The sequence below is a fragment of the Sceloporus undulatus genome, chromosome 4 (genome assembly GCF_019175285.1).
Source record: "Sceloporus undulatus isolate JIND9_A2432 ecotype Alabama chromosome 4, SceUnd_v1.1, whole genome shotgun sequence".
NCBI classification, from domain to species: domain Eukaryota; kingdom Metazoa; phylum Chordata; class Lepidosauria; order Squamata; family Phrynosomatidae; genus Sceloporus; species Sceloporus undulatus.
The window spans coordinates 98,797,130-98,810,466 of NC_056525.1; the positions used below are offsets into that span (position 1 = coordinate 98,797,130).

Consider the following 13,337-nt stretch of genomic DNA (forward strand, 5'->3'; position numbering starts at 1 on the left):
TATATATATATATATATATATATATATATATATATATATATATATATATATATAAACAATTATACCTGTCATCCTGTTATTTGCCATTTCTGTATTGAAAGTAAATAAACTTTCTACATCTAAAGTGTTTCTGTTTTCTTCATTTTTATATTTTTGTACAATACTTCCACTGATAACATGTATATTGTATGACTGTTTCTTGTAGTTTAATTCCACTTCCTCTTATTGTCATGTCCCTAGTTAACTTCAGCATTCCTATTGCTTCCTTAATTTCACTGATCTTGCTATTGTTATGTCATTTTTTCTTTAAATGGGGAGGCGTGGACAAAGAAATGAAAATAAGCAGCAACATTGACATTGGTGAAATGCAACATCATTCTCACAACCAAGAGATTTCATAGCAATTCGAACAGCTCTGAAATATAAGTTACCTCGATGGATTTTAGCTGACTCTGAAATTAAAGTCTCTGTCTTCTGGAGGCAAGTGGAACTAGGCTCAAGCAAAAGGGACTTAATAAATTCCATTGTGTAGTTAGATCCCTAGTGAGATTTCTTTTCTATCCATGACCAATTGGTATTATTATTATTGTACACTCGCTGCTACTTTTGTCTATGAGGCTGGGATTTTCTGGGAGTGATTAGTACTTTTCATTGCTGATTGACAGGTTCTAACATCAATGCAACAATAGGAAGAATCATTAGGAATTCAAATACAGGTTTGTGTTTCCATCACTCCAGGACTCATTTGAGCAAAAGTACAATTTACATTTTTTTAGAGTAATCGGTAGTCATTTAATTTAAATCTTCAAGGTTTTTTTTAGAAGATCAAAAACAATATCAATAGAAATTGAGTAAGCTGAAGCTACTGAGGAATAATTGGTGTGTCATATTAGTTGTGTCCTTTTATAATATTTCCAGAATTTATCAAATTTATTCTTACAGAGAACATTACAGTCTCTAAATTATGATATAAAATAAATACCATGGTAAAAATGTTATGAAATATTCAATTCGGTTTCCACAATTTTTCTTTTCCTCGACTTCCACATTTCTGTTTTAGATCACGATGGTTCATTTTCATTCACTAACTGCTATTCATTCATACTTACATGCATATATGTATCCAGGACTCTTTCATTTATATCCTCATTCTACCCTGCCTTCCTTCAAAGTGCTTAGAAGAAAAGCATTTTAAAAAATTAATTGCAAGAACAGTTCCGTGAGAAAGGTTTGGGTAAAAGACAATTCCAAAGTTTCCACTAAGAAATTTAGCATTACAACTAGTCAAACTATTCCAGTATGGAACAGGATGATATAAATTTCATTGAATCTCAAAATCTTGATGACATTCAAACATAAATCTTAACAATCCCAGATAAATGGTGTGAATGTCTAGAAAATCAGAGATGTCCCGTGATATATTGACTGCCAACCGGGTGTGATTCATGGCTGTGGTTGAAAGGTAATGAAAAACGCAGAAGTCGGTGAGCATTGACAAAATTTATCTGAGATTCTGAATTTGTTGTTGTCATCATCATTTATTTATATAGTGCCCTCCATGTACATGGCACTCATATGAACATTCACCAAAGTCTAAAGATTCATTGCACGTTCTCTTACTGGGAAGAATGTGTATTATATAAATGCCAGACGTACATATTTATTTTAGTTATGTATAAAACTACACAGAGTTTACTAGTTCCCCGTCTTCCAGTACCTATGCATCACATTTCATCCTGTGCAATTAATTTGGCAATCGATTCATTTGAATGACTGGTCTCTGTTTGTCTCTCTGTCATTTACTACCTATTCATCCATTCATCCATCTATATATCATAAAGAAATGGTATAACGACTTATTGCCAAGACAAAATTGTCCAAACTTTCTTATGCAAAGCCACTGGGAAACAATCACAGAGAGCTGACCAGTAATTGATAATTAGCTGTAAATATTTAGAAAGAACTATGTGTTCTGTGGAATAATTATAGCTAACATGTCCTAAGATGCTAGTACTAAAGATTTATTTTTTTTAACAAGTGATTTGTTTTGTTCCAAATTGGGATTATAAATCTATTGTACCATATTTGATCATTCAAATTTGGTCACATGAAAGCTACCAAGATAATACAGAATTATACAAGCCTAATCAAAGAGAAGGAGGGAGAATCAGATGAACATCATTATACTGGAGAGTTAGTCTAACATTTTTCAAAAGATACAAGATTTTTCTTCTTCAGAGATAACAATTAATCTTCGCCAACACTACAGACGCTGAGAGAAAAACATATGGAAAAGCATGTTTACTTTGAATAAAATTACAAATATGCTAGAAAGCATATTTCATATTTTGGTATGTGGTATTATTTAAAATATGAGAGACTAAATCTAATACTCTTCAGATGAAAAAAATAACTACGTCTGATTTTTATGCAGATCTTGTGTGCTCTTTAGAGATAAGGCTGCATTTCTGAATGTGTTGTGTGACTAATTTATGCCAAGTTTTCATCAAGCTAGCATTTTTCTCTTTTCAGTTGACACACAAAGGTCTGTAATTCATACATTTCAGATTTTAATATACTCAGATTACAACCAAGGAAAGTATAGCATGGGAACATCTAACATAAGACTGTCAACAAATCCAGGTGGGACCCTACATAGAGGGTGATGGATGGATGGCTGATAAACAAATTCTAAATTCCTTTCAGTATATTAGATAAAGAATCTATTCAAGGGATCTCAGATACTAGTAGTAAAGTCTTCCACACAAGTGTTAAACTTTAAAATAGAAGATGAAGATGTGGTGGTGGTGGTGGTGGGGGGGTTTCCCCTCAAAAAAATTTTATTTCAAAATACAGTCAGAAAGCCAATAAACAGGGAAGATCCATCAAAGAAGGACCAGTCAAAAATGATTTCAAGGGAACACAGTTTATTATTTTCCAAATAATACCACCTTTTTCCAAAATTTGGACATAAAGTGGCTTACAAATTAAAATAGTATAACTGATGCGGCAGCTAAAAAGGCCAATGCAATTTTAGGCTGCATCAGTAAGAGTATCATATCTAGATCAAGGGAAGTAATAGTGCTACTCTATTCTGCTTTGGTCAGGCCCCATCTGGAATATTGTGTCCAGTTCTGGGCACCACAATTCAAAAAGGATGTTGAAAAACTGGAACGTGTCCAAAGGAGGGCAAGTAAAATGGTGAAAGGTCTAGAAACCATGTCCTATGAGGAACGACTTAAGGAGCTGGGGATGTTTAGCCTGGAGAAGAGAAGGTGAAGAGGTGATATGATAGCCCTGTTTAAATACTTGAAGGGATGCCATACTGAGGAGGGAGCTGACTTGTTTTCTGCTGCTCCAGAGACTAGGAACCGGAGCAGTGGATGCAAGCTGCAGGAAAAGAGATTCCACCTCAACATTAGGAAGAACTTCCTGACAGTAAGGGCTGTCCGACAGTGGAACAAACTCCCTCGGAGTGTAGTGGAGTCTCCTTCCTTGGAGATCTTTAAACAGGGGCTAGATGGCCATCTGTCTGAGATGATTTGATTTGGATTCCTGCATGGCAGGGGGTTGGACTGGATGGCCCTTGCGGTTCTATGATTCTATGATTCTATGAAAACATACAAATGTGCACAGTAAAATAGCATTAAACTAATACGAAATTGAAACATCACTCATTAAAGGAATCAAATCAAATCAAAATATTTCATTGTATTATTAGATCATACTAATAGTATTAAATGATTGTATTAATTAATATTAGATCAATATTAGATTAATATTGATCTCATATTAGATTACTATTAGAATATTGTATTAATATTAATATTAGATCATTGTTATACCAAAACTTGTGCTATTAGATCATACAAAATTTCCAAATAATTCATCCTTGTGAATGGGTGTTTTTGTTTTGATTTTCTGGGGCTTGGCGCATAAGATAAGATGGTAACTCTATCTGGTCCACTTCACTAGTCACAATCCTGTTGTCACATCTTTACCATTCTTAGTCTGTACTGTTCACACACTAGTGGGTTATTCCTGTTGATGGGAACCTCAATAGCCTTGTCTTGATAGTCCACAATAACTTTGTCTTGGTTGTCTAGAGATCTGGTGCATTGTAGTGGCAAAGTATTAAGTATTATGTTTGTTGTTGATTGTGTTATGAAGAACTCACAGGAAACATATTGACTTCTAGTCCCAAGAGGATGAGACTCATTGAATCAATGGAATAATCTACATTTTGGCTGATCATGGAACAAGCAAGTCAACTGGTCTGCTTTGGAGAGTCAGTGTGGTATAGTGGTCAGAGTGTTGAACAAGGACTCAGGAAAAGCAAGGTTCAACTCCTCACTTGGCCACTAATTCAATGTGGAATGTCCCACTCCCTCAGCCCCTGAGAAAGGCAATGACAAAACTGCTCTGAACAATTTTGCAAAGAAAACCCCATTATAAGTTTGCCTTAAGGTCACCATAAGTCAGAATGACTTGAAGGCACACAACAATAATACATTTTGGTTGAGACCAATTAGCATCATATTAGCTATGGTTTCAACATTAAATAGTGTGGAAATCCATGCCTACTGCCTGCTGTTTCAGTGGGATTTTTACTGAAAGGTCAGTCTTATATTTGATTGACACAACTACAGTTATCACACAGCACTGTCCTACACAAGATTTCACATCAATCCCCTTGTTTAAACTGGAGCTCCTTCCCAGAGGAGCATGTATAGAAATATTTGGAACATGACATATTTTGTTTTTGCTTAAAAAAAAAAACAGCTGGCAAATTCATGCAGGCCATAGCAACTGATATTATGTCTGATAATATTAAGTGAGAATATATATTTTCTGTGTCATAGTAGAATATACTTGTTAGAACAATTCAGAAGTTTCTACAGCAGGACATGTCCATAGGGGCCCTATAGAAATGATCGCCCTTTCCATTTTCACACTGTCACAATTCAACCCCCTCATTTTGCATTCTGTTAAACAGGCTCTCTTTCTATCATATGCCAGTGGAAAGCCCTGTGGCAAGACTGATATATCACACACAGCAAGTTTATAGTAATTTCAAAAGATAAGACAGGGGAACCCCAAACAGCTTAAAAAGTAATATATGAAGATACATGGATTCACACTAATTTTCTGTGTCTCTGTCAGGTCTCTGTAGTGGGAGATAAGAGACGGCTTATAAGCCTGCAATTCAGAACAGACAGAGGGTATTTGGACAAGTTTCCACTCCAAGATTCTGCTCATCGGCCTCTAATTAGCACCTCATCACTTTGAGCTTTGTGTCACCCAGCTGGCGAGAGGAGGTTGACACCTCCAGCTTGAACTGGGCTTTTCTCCATTTTCCTGGAGCTCATCAAGGCATGTGGTGCTTTCTTAAAGTGCAGCTGGCGCTGGCACTTTCATTGTCCATGTAAATCATTAGGTTTGGGGAAATGTGATAAGAAAAGTTTGTTTCATGTCCCTGGTGTTCAGCCTTAGGCGATTCCAAGCAAAACTGATTCAAGACTGCTCCTGGCTTGATCTTCATTGTCTTTCCCTCCCTCCTTCCCCTCTCTCTCTGTATTCATATTCATATAGTTCTTCTCAATACATAAATGGTCTAAGAAACGCACCCAAAAATATTCTGTGTAGATTGTCAATTTGTTCCTTCACTCAATCATGTTAGGTTTGTTTTGTTTTTAATGAAGCATTAATCAGATGCATAACATTAACTTGCAGGGTGTTTTATGGCTCACAGAATAAAACTTTTATGACAGGAGCTTATAATGCAATAATTCTCATAGCCAAGAACTTTTTAATGTATTTGATGGGTGGGTTCCCATTATCTCAAGGGTGAAATTATAATGTTTTTATATTATATATTTAATGCATTTACTTGCAAGTAAATGCCATTAAACTCATTAAATAGACCTATTTCTGTGGAGACAGGCATAAGGTTGTTCTGTTAATTTGAGTAGGCTTATGATTCTACGCTGAGAAAGAATTCCAGTTCAAAAACAATTAGAATTTGCAAATTGAAAAGAATATCCTGTAATATGGGTGTGTTTGGGGCTGGTGACGTCTCTGAATCTTAAATTGGATTGGGTTTATTCAGACAGATTCAGTCCTAAACATTTATTAGCAAGGTTTGAAAGATCACTGAGACACATAGAGTATAAGCCAAAACAGACCAGCCCAAAGGGGTGGCATGATGCCACCACCGAAAGAGCTGGGTGCTTGCTGCGGCAACCACACACCACGACCTCACTCCTTTTTGAGGTATCTTTTCCTCCACTGTAAATGCTGTGCTGCTGGAACCCTATGATGCTGGTGCACATGTGGTCAGCCATGTGGCTTCCTGGCAGCATAGGGGCATGAGCTGTCTGAATGCCACACTGCCATGCCACCAGGAAGGCGGTGCTTACTGCCTGTCTATTTCAGCCCCACGTGTAAAAAAAGTTTCCCAATTATTGATTAGCCATATGTTGCAGTGTATTGTATATGTACACAAAATTCAGAATTTGCACATCTTTACAAGATGTTACTAGAAAATGTTACAAGAAAATGTTTTCTTCAAGAAAAAAAATGAAGTGGCAGAGATACTGAAGAGAGACAGCAATCACTGAGACCTGGGATAGTAATTCAAGTGTTGAGAGGCCACAAAATTCTGCGTTCTGTTTCATAGCTTGAAAAGATCCTGGTTTTCTGGGTAAAATGTACCTAGTAAATTTAGCAAATTCAGTTCACAAATTCAGTGAGAATATCATTTAAAAATACAACTTCAGACTAGACATGAGTCTTCAAGAGTTTTGCTTGTAAAGATCACAAATTGTACACATACTTTATAGTTTTATGTTTTTAAAATGCATTTTATTATTTTAATAGCTATCTATTTTAATAGCTATTTTAACACTGTAATAATTTAATTCCTTTTTAACGAACCTATTTTCTATGTTTTTAATTGTAGTGTGTGTGTGTGTGTGTGTTTAATATTGTAAAGCTCATTGAGTCCCAGTTCTGAGAAAAAAGTGGGATACAAATAAATATAACAATAACAATCAAAAACAAAAAGAACCCACCAATTTCCAAGTACAAAAGATAACATGCAAATGACCCTCAGGCTTCTAAGAATTAAAGCTTGGATGAGCTGCAGCCCTAGGATATCATGAGGCTTTTAGACTAATTTGATGAGACCCTTGACTTAATTTCAAAAGCTCTTTGTAAGGGATCACTTTAGGCTTTGCCACTTCAAACCTATGACAACCTCTTCTTCTCCTGGGAGGAGAAAGAGGGAAAAGACAAAGGTATAGATAGAAAGTAAGAGAAAGTAGGATTGTTCACCAGTAGCATGTAGATCCCATTAGATTACTCAAAAGGATTGTGACCATGGACAGAAAATTCTTACCAACCCGAGTTTAAAGTTTAGTCATCACCTAGAAATAAGTTGTATATAACTATTTCTTTATGCTATTGTGTATTCTTATTCCTTTTTAAAGCTGGGATTGTCTATCATCATATATTACATAGCTTCAGTGGGATTTCAGATTATCTTTGAAGATGTATGCATCAGATCAGGTTTACCCTTGTATTTCGGGGAAGAGGAAATGGAACAAAAAATCTAGATTTAACCATAAATATTTTGGTTGGGTCTAATTTTACATCCCAATAGAATATTGTGTGTTGGCGGGGGTTGCTAGAAGTTCTCATATTTCTGTTACTGTACTAGACAAATTAACTCACCAAATTCATACTTATGGGGTACTAGCATATGTAAAAATACAGTTCCACATTTATGATGGTTCTATAAATATAGATGCACCATGATTATCAGTAAAGCTGCTCATTAAAATTTAGGACAGCATACAAAATTGTATCTTTTTATGGGGAGAAAAATCTGAAAAGGAAAGCTAAAAATAGCAACCCTTTAGCTCTTTGATGAAGGCCTTTTCCAGCATGTTTCAACATTTGTCACAGAGTAGGAAACACTTCACAAAGGGGAAATAAATTGTCAGAGAAAAGTGAAAAAGAGAAACTGTAATAGTTCCAAAAAGTAATGTTCAAATATGGTCCAAGGAAAAGTAGGTTGATAACTCCCCTAAGGACTTTATGCTGCTATTGTCTGTGGGAACAAACTGGTAACTCAGAAGCCTGAGTTATGCCTTTTCAAAAATGTCTTCTCGTGAAAGGCTGCAATGAACTCAACAGTCACTTCATGGTTATTTTAGTTAAATGAAGGCATTCTTGGGAAGGTGAAAGAAAAAAGTAACATGATGACATGGGTAGCACAATTCCATGTTCAACACATTAGAAGAAGAAGAGCAGAACTTGTGAAGTCCTTGAACCATGTAGAGACCTTGAAAAAGCCCCACCACAGGGAATGGGGAATTAGCGCTCTATCTATCTATCTATCTATCTATCTATCTATCTATCTATCTATGCTGGATTTCAGCATCACCCCACTCCAAAATGTTTTCTTTAAAAAAATAAAATACCTTGGATAGTGACTAACATTGACTTTTACTTTCCTGAAACATCACTTTGAATGGCCATTGAGCATGCCAATGTAGTTTACCAAGTACAGAGGAGCTGGAAATGGCCCTCCAGCCTTCAGAATTGTCCATCCCTGCAATAATTTACTTCATGCCTACAGTTGTGCTCTAAGACATTGCTACTCAAAGTGGTGGTCCATGGACCAGTTCTGCTCCCGTAGTCAGCAGCACCTGGGCCCTGAAGCATTTCCAAGAGAGAAACAGTTGTAGCCAATGAGCACAAATAAGGTACCAGTTCCTGGTATCTCACAGTCACCCACATCAGGTAGCTTAAAAAGGACCACTCTGACAGATTTTTATTCTTATTGATGTTTGAATGAAAGATATTTATTGAATACATAATAAATCTCTGCTCACAGGAAGCAGTCATCTCTCTGGGTCTTTTGTCGGTTTCCTGGATGTTTGAGAAAATTACATCATCCTAACATAGCGAGCCATTGCCTGGCTATCCCCTGTCACTAAATGACTGGGGGAAGAGATGCCCTGGTGGCAGATAGGTAAATGAAGCATGTGAAGAGGGAAAGGAAGCACGGTCATACCTGGCCAAACTTTGCAGTCCGTTCATGCAATCCAGGACCTTGGCTTGGGATGTTTAGGATTCTGTTGTGAATAATTAAATGTTGCTGCTGCTGCTGTTGTTGTTGTTGATGATGATGATGTTGATATCCCACTTTTTCTGGGACTCAGGCAGTTTGCAAGGATTAAAATAGATACAGCTAAAAAGTTTACTACCTACAACAATTAAAAATAGAATTCAACTATCAATAAACTTCAAAACAGTCTATTCCACTTTTTTACAGTTCTTACAGTGCCCCAAACAGACTGGCCAGAAAGGCTGGTCTGTGGGTGAGTTGGGGCACAGTATCCTGTCAATGCATGCCCTGACTCCACCCCCAGGGTGTCATGATGCTGCATGCCACTTCAGATGGTGCATGGCATCATGGCGCACCTCCAGTGCTGCATCCAGATGACGCAACACCAAAGGGGTGTCACAGAGCTGCTCTGCACATGGCTGTGGTGCCCTTTGGTGGGCACAAAAAGGAGCCGCTTTTTGTAGGTCTGTTTTGCACACTGCAAAGGCCGGATCGGGGCTGTGGCATGAGGTTGCTGTGGCCCCAATCCAGTCAGTAAAGAGGCGTATCTTGCTGCCCCTTAGGGGCATCTGTAGAGCTCCAGTGAAACTGATATTCCTAATGTTTAGGTGAAAACTTTTTTTTGTCATTTGAATCCATTGGTTTATGCACTAGTTTCAGAAGCAGCAGAAAACAAATTTGTTCCATCTTCTATTTGACATCACTTGAGATATTTAAAGATGGCTATCATGACAGCTCCTGGCCTTCTTTTCTCTAAGCTAAATATACACATTTCTCTAAGTTATTCCTCATAGGGCTTTTTTCCAGATCATTTATCATTTTGATCACCCTTCTCTGGACATATTGCAATTTGTCAATATCCTTCTTGAACTTCAGTGCCCAGAAACGAACATAGCATTCCAGGGACCATCTGACCAAAGCAGAATAAAATGATACTACTATTTCACTTGACCAGACTTTCAACTGCATTGCTGTTGATGTAGCCAAGTACTGCATTGGTGTTTTTGGTTGCCATATCACTCAGTTGACTCATTTCAGCTTGTGGTCTACTAAGATCCCTAGATCCTTTTCTCATGTACTGGTTTCAACACTTTTCTGCTTTTATTTGTTCACATTCTTAGTCTTGGAATTAAGCAGTTACAAATAATGAGTATTGTTGTTGTTGTGTGCCTTCAAGTAGTTTCCAACTTATGTTAACACTAAGGTGAACCTTTCATGGGATTTTCTGCAGAACATTTGTTCAGAGGGGTTTGCCATTGCCTTCCTCTGAGACAGAGGGTGTATGACTTGACCAAAGTCATCCAGTAAGTTTCCATGAGAGAGTAGGCATTCAGACCATGGTCTACCAGGGTCCTAACCCATCACTAAGACCACAACCCTACATGGCTCCAAAGAAAGAGCTACTTATAATTAATTACTTCCACCAATAATCAAGCTATAACTATTAACATGTAACTGTAATAAGGATAAGTGGACTTTTTCTTGCAATACAAAGGTAACTGGTTCAATTACTTTTATAGTTATGAGGTGCATTCACTATCTACATTTTTCTTGTACCAGCAGCTTGTAGCATTTTTGGCACTAGGTAGCTACAGTATAATGTATTTTCAATTACTTTTCAGTAATAAGAGTAAAGAATTATTTCAATAGTGGACTTTAAAATTAACCAAGAATGGGCACCCTTGAAAATCAAACTGTAACTCATTACTTCTAATAATAGCTTCCCAACCTCTGGGTTGATACACAACAAATCTCTAAACTTTAAATGAGTTTTTTTCTCCCCCAGATCCCTCCAAAGATACAGAAGATGGAAACTGGGAATGGCCATAAGAAGAACATGTGTTTTGTGTTGAACGTAGAAAAATGCAACTACACTTGTATAAGCAATAATATGCCTTCAAGGGATTTGTTGTTATGTGCCTTCAAGTCATTTCTAACTTATGGAAACACTGAGATAAATCTATCATGGAATTTTCTTGGTAAGGTTGGTTCCGAAGGAGGTTGCCTTTCCCTTCCTCTTAGACTGAGAGAGTGTGACTTGCCCTAGGTCACCATGGTTTCTATGGCTGAGCAGTAATTGAAACCCTGGATAGTAAAGTACTGTATTTCCTGCATGTTTCTTTTTTGTCTTGTCTGAACTTTTTGTTCCTTGTCTTTATCACTTTATATGAAGTCTAAGTACTTCAAATTGACTTCAGGTCTCTCTTGTTCATCTTGTTCATCTTCTTGCCATCTTTATCTTAGTAATGTAGTCACAGCTGGCATGACTATCTACCAGTCATGTAGTTTCTATTAATATATACTTTCTCTTTATTGCATTTGTTTCTGGTCCTCCTTACACCCACAAAAACCAACAGTTTACCACCAAGCAATGGCCTGGACTATCTCTTTGGAGGGATGTGTGCCATATAAGAATGTGGTTCATGATTTGTATGTCATACGAAATGCTAGAATATGATGTTTCCGATGGATGCAATGCAATGTAATTTCTGTGCTAGCCATATGCCATAATAAATTATTTGAGAAGATTTGTATGTGAGATTTCTTCTCTGTGGAGGGCCTTTTCTCACCAAATGTTATGATGTGTGTGGGCCACCCTTGCTGGAGCACAGGTGCTTATTTGGCTTTCTGTTACAAATGAGGTCCTCAGAGTGAGCAGTAAGAAAGTGACTTCATTTAGCAAGCCAATTTGTAAAATTGCCCCTTGTTGCTTAGGCCACAAATAAGCCACTTCTGTTTTCTTACCTTATTATGGGTCATGAAATGGTGGCAGACAGTTGTTTTCATGTGAATAAATAAAGAGAATATGAATGTGTTGTTTTTTTAAAAGAAGCAATGGAAACTATCACCAAAATGTATATGATCTAGATAAACAGATACATCTTTTTAGAGCAATTCAAGCTTGTAATGATAACCACATACTACAAGCAATATAAGTTCAGATATAAAAGTACGGAACAACATATTGTCAAGAGCAATAAAAAAGATTTAGAGGCATGTAAATTTAGATAGATCAGCAAGAGACGAGACTTGATATTGCTTTATTACACACACCTACCTGTTTGGGAAGCCATATGGAGTGGAATATAAAAAAGTAAGAGTTATTAATCATTTGGGGCTTCATTTTAAAATAAAAAGACTGTACAAATATTGTGTACTCTAGACAGAATCTAATTGAGAATTATCAAGCTTCAAACTGTAAGATTTGTTGATCTTTAAAAGAAAATTATAAACAGTTATATAGCACACTTCCAAAACAAAATATTTACTTGTTACAGAAATGATTTAAATGAAATGCACAGTAGAGCTGTGCATTGACTGTAGTTACATGAGGTGGATGAGAGGGAATCTGTCATTTATGGCTACTCACAAACACCTATGAAATCATGATGACATGTGTCTCTTATTCTCACTGGTAGGAAAGTGATTAAGAGAAGCTACCATGAAGATGTGAGGTAAGGTCATCTCCCTGGGTAGGGGCAACTATAAACAGTTCACACAAGAGCCCATAAACAAGTGTATAGGTGACATGATATTTGGGAGTAATTGTAGTAGGTATTGAGTGTGTGTACAATACACAATTGTACCAGTTTGATACACGTTGGGTTTCCCTTATCAGGCATTTCAAAATTCAAAATCCTTCAGAATCCAAAATGGTTCACATGGGTGGCTGAGATAGAGACACCTTTGCATTTCTGATGGTTCAGTGTACACAAACTTTGTCTCATAATCATTAAATTTATGTACAAATTTACTACAGGTTATGTATATATGAAATGTAAGTGGACTTCCTGTTTAGACTTGGATCCCATCTCCAAGAATCTCATTATGTATATGCAAATACTCTGAAATCTGGGAGAAAAAATCTCAAATTCAAAACACATTTGGGCCCAAGTATTTTGGATAAGGGAGATTCAGCCTGTACTACTTTTATTGCAATAGGTCCATCCTACAGACCCCTGAGATTTGAAATGGTAGTGACATATTAAGAATTCACTTTTACTGAGAACCACAAAGAAGAGAGGGGAGGAGGAGTTGTGGTCATATTCAAAGAAAGGTAGTGGACTGGAAGGGGTTCCCACCAAGTATGTCAGCATTATTTTAAATGTTAGAGAAATTAGCCTCTGCAAGAGGCCATGTAACCTTTAGGACCATTTGCACTTGTATATAACAGTAATAACTGAGGAGAACTACAGGTCTA

General features: G+C 36.8%; 1 long non-coding RNA gene across 2 annotated transcripts in view; it reads left to right on the forward strand.

The window, feature by feature from the left end:
• LOC121928911 overlaps window positions 1-11,704 on the forward strand; it is a 180,472-nt gene extending 168,768 nt beyond the window's left edge. The window contains exon 5 of one of the 2 annotated variants that reach the window (XR_006103595.1): window positions 10,923-11,704. This is a non-coding gene — a long non-coding RNA (uncharacterized LOC121928911). Of the gene's footprint in view, window positions 1-665; window positions 693-10,922 lie in introns of those variants that run through there. The other variant, XR_006103596.1, reaches the window with a different exon arrangement.
• Window positions 11,705-13,337: the final 1,633 nt, after the last annotated feature.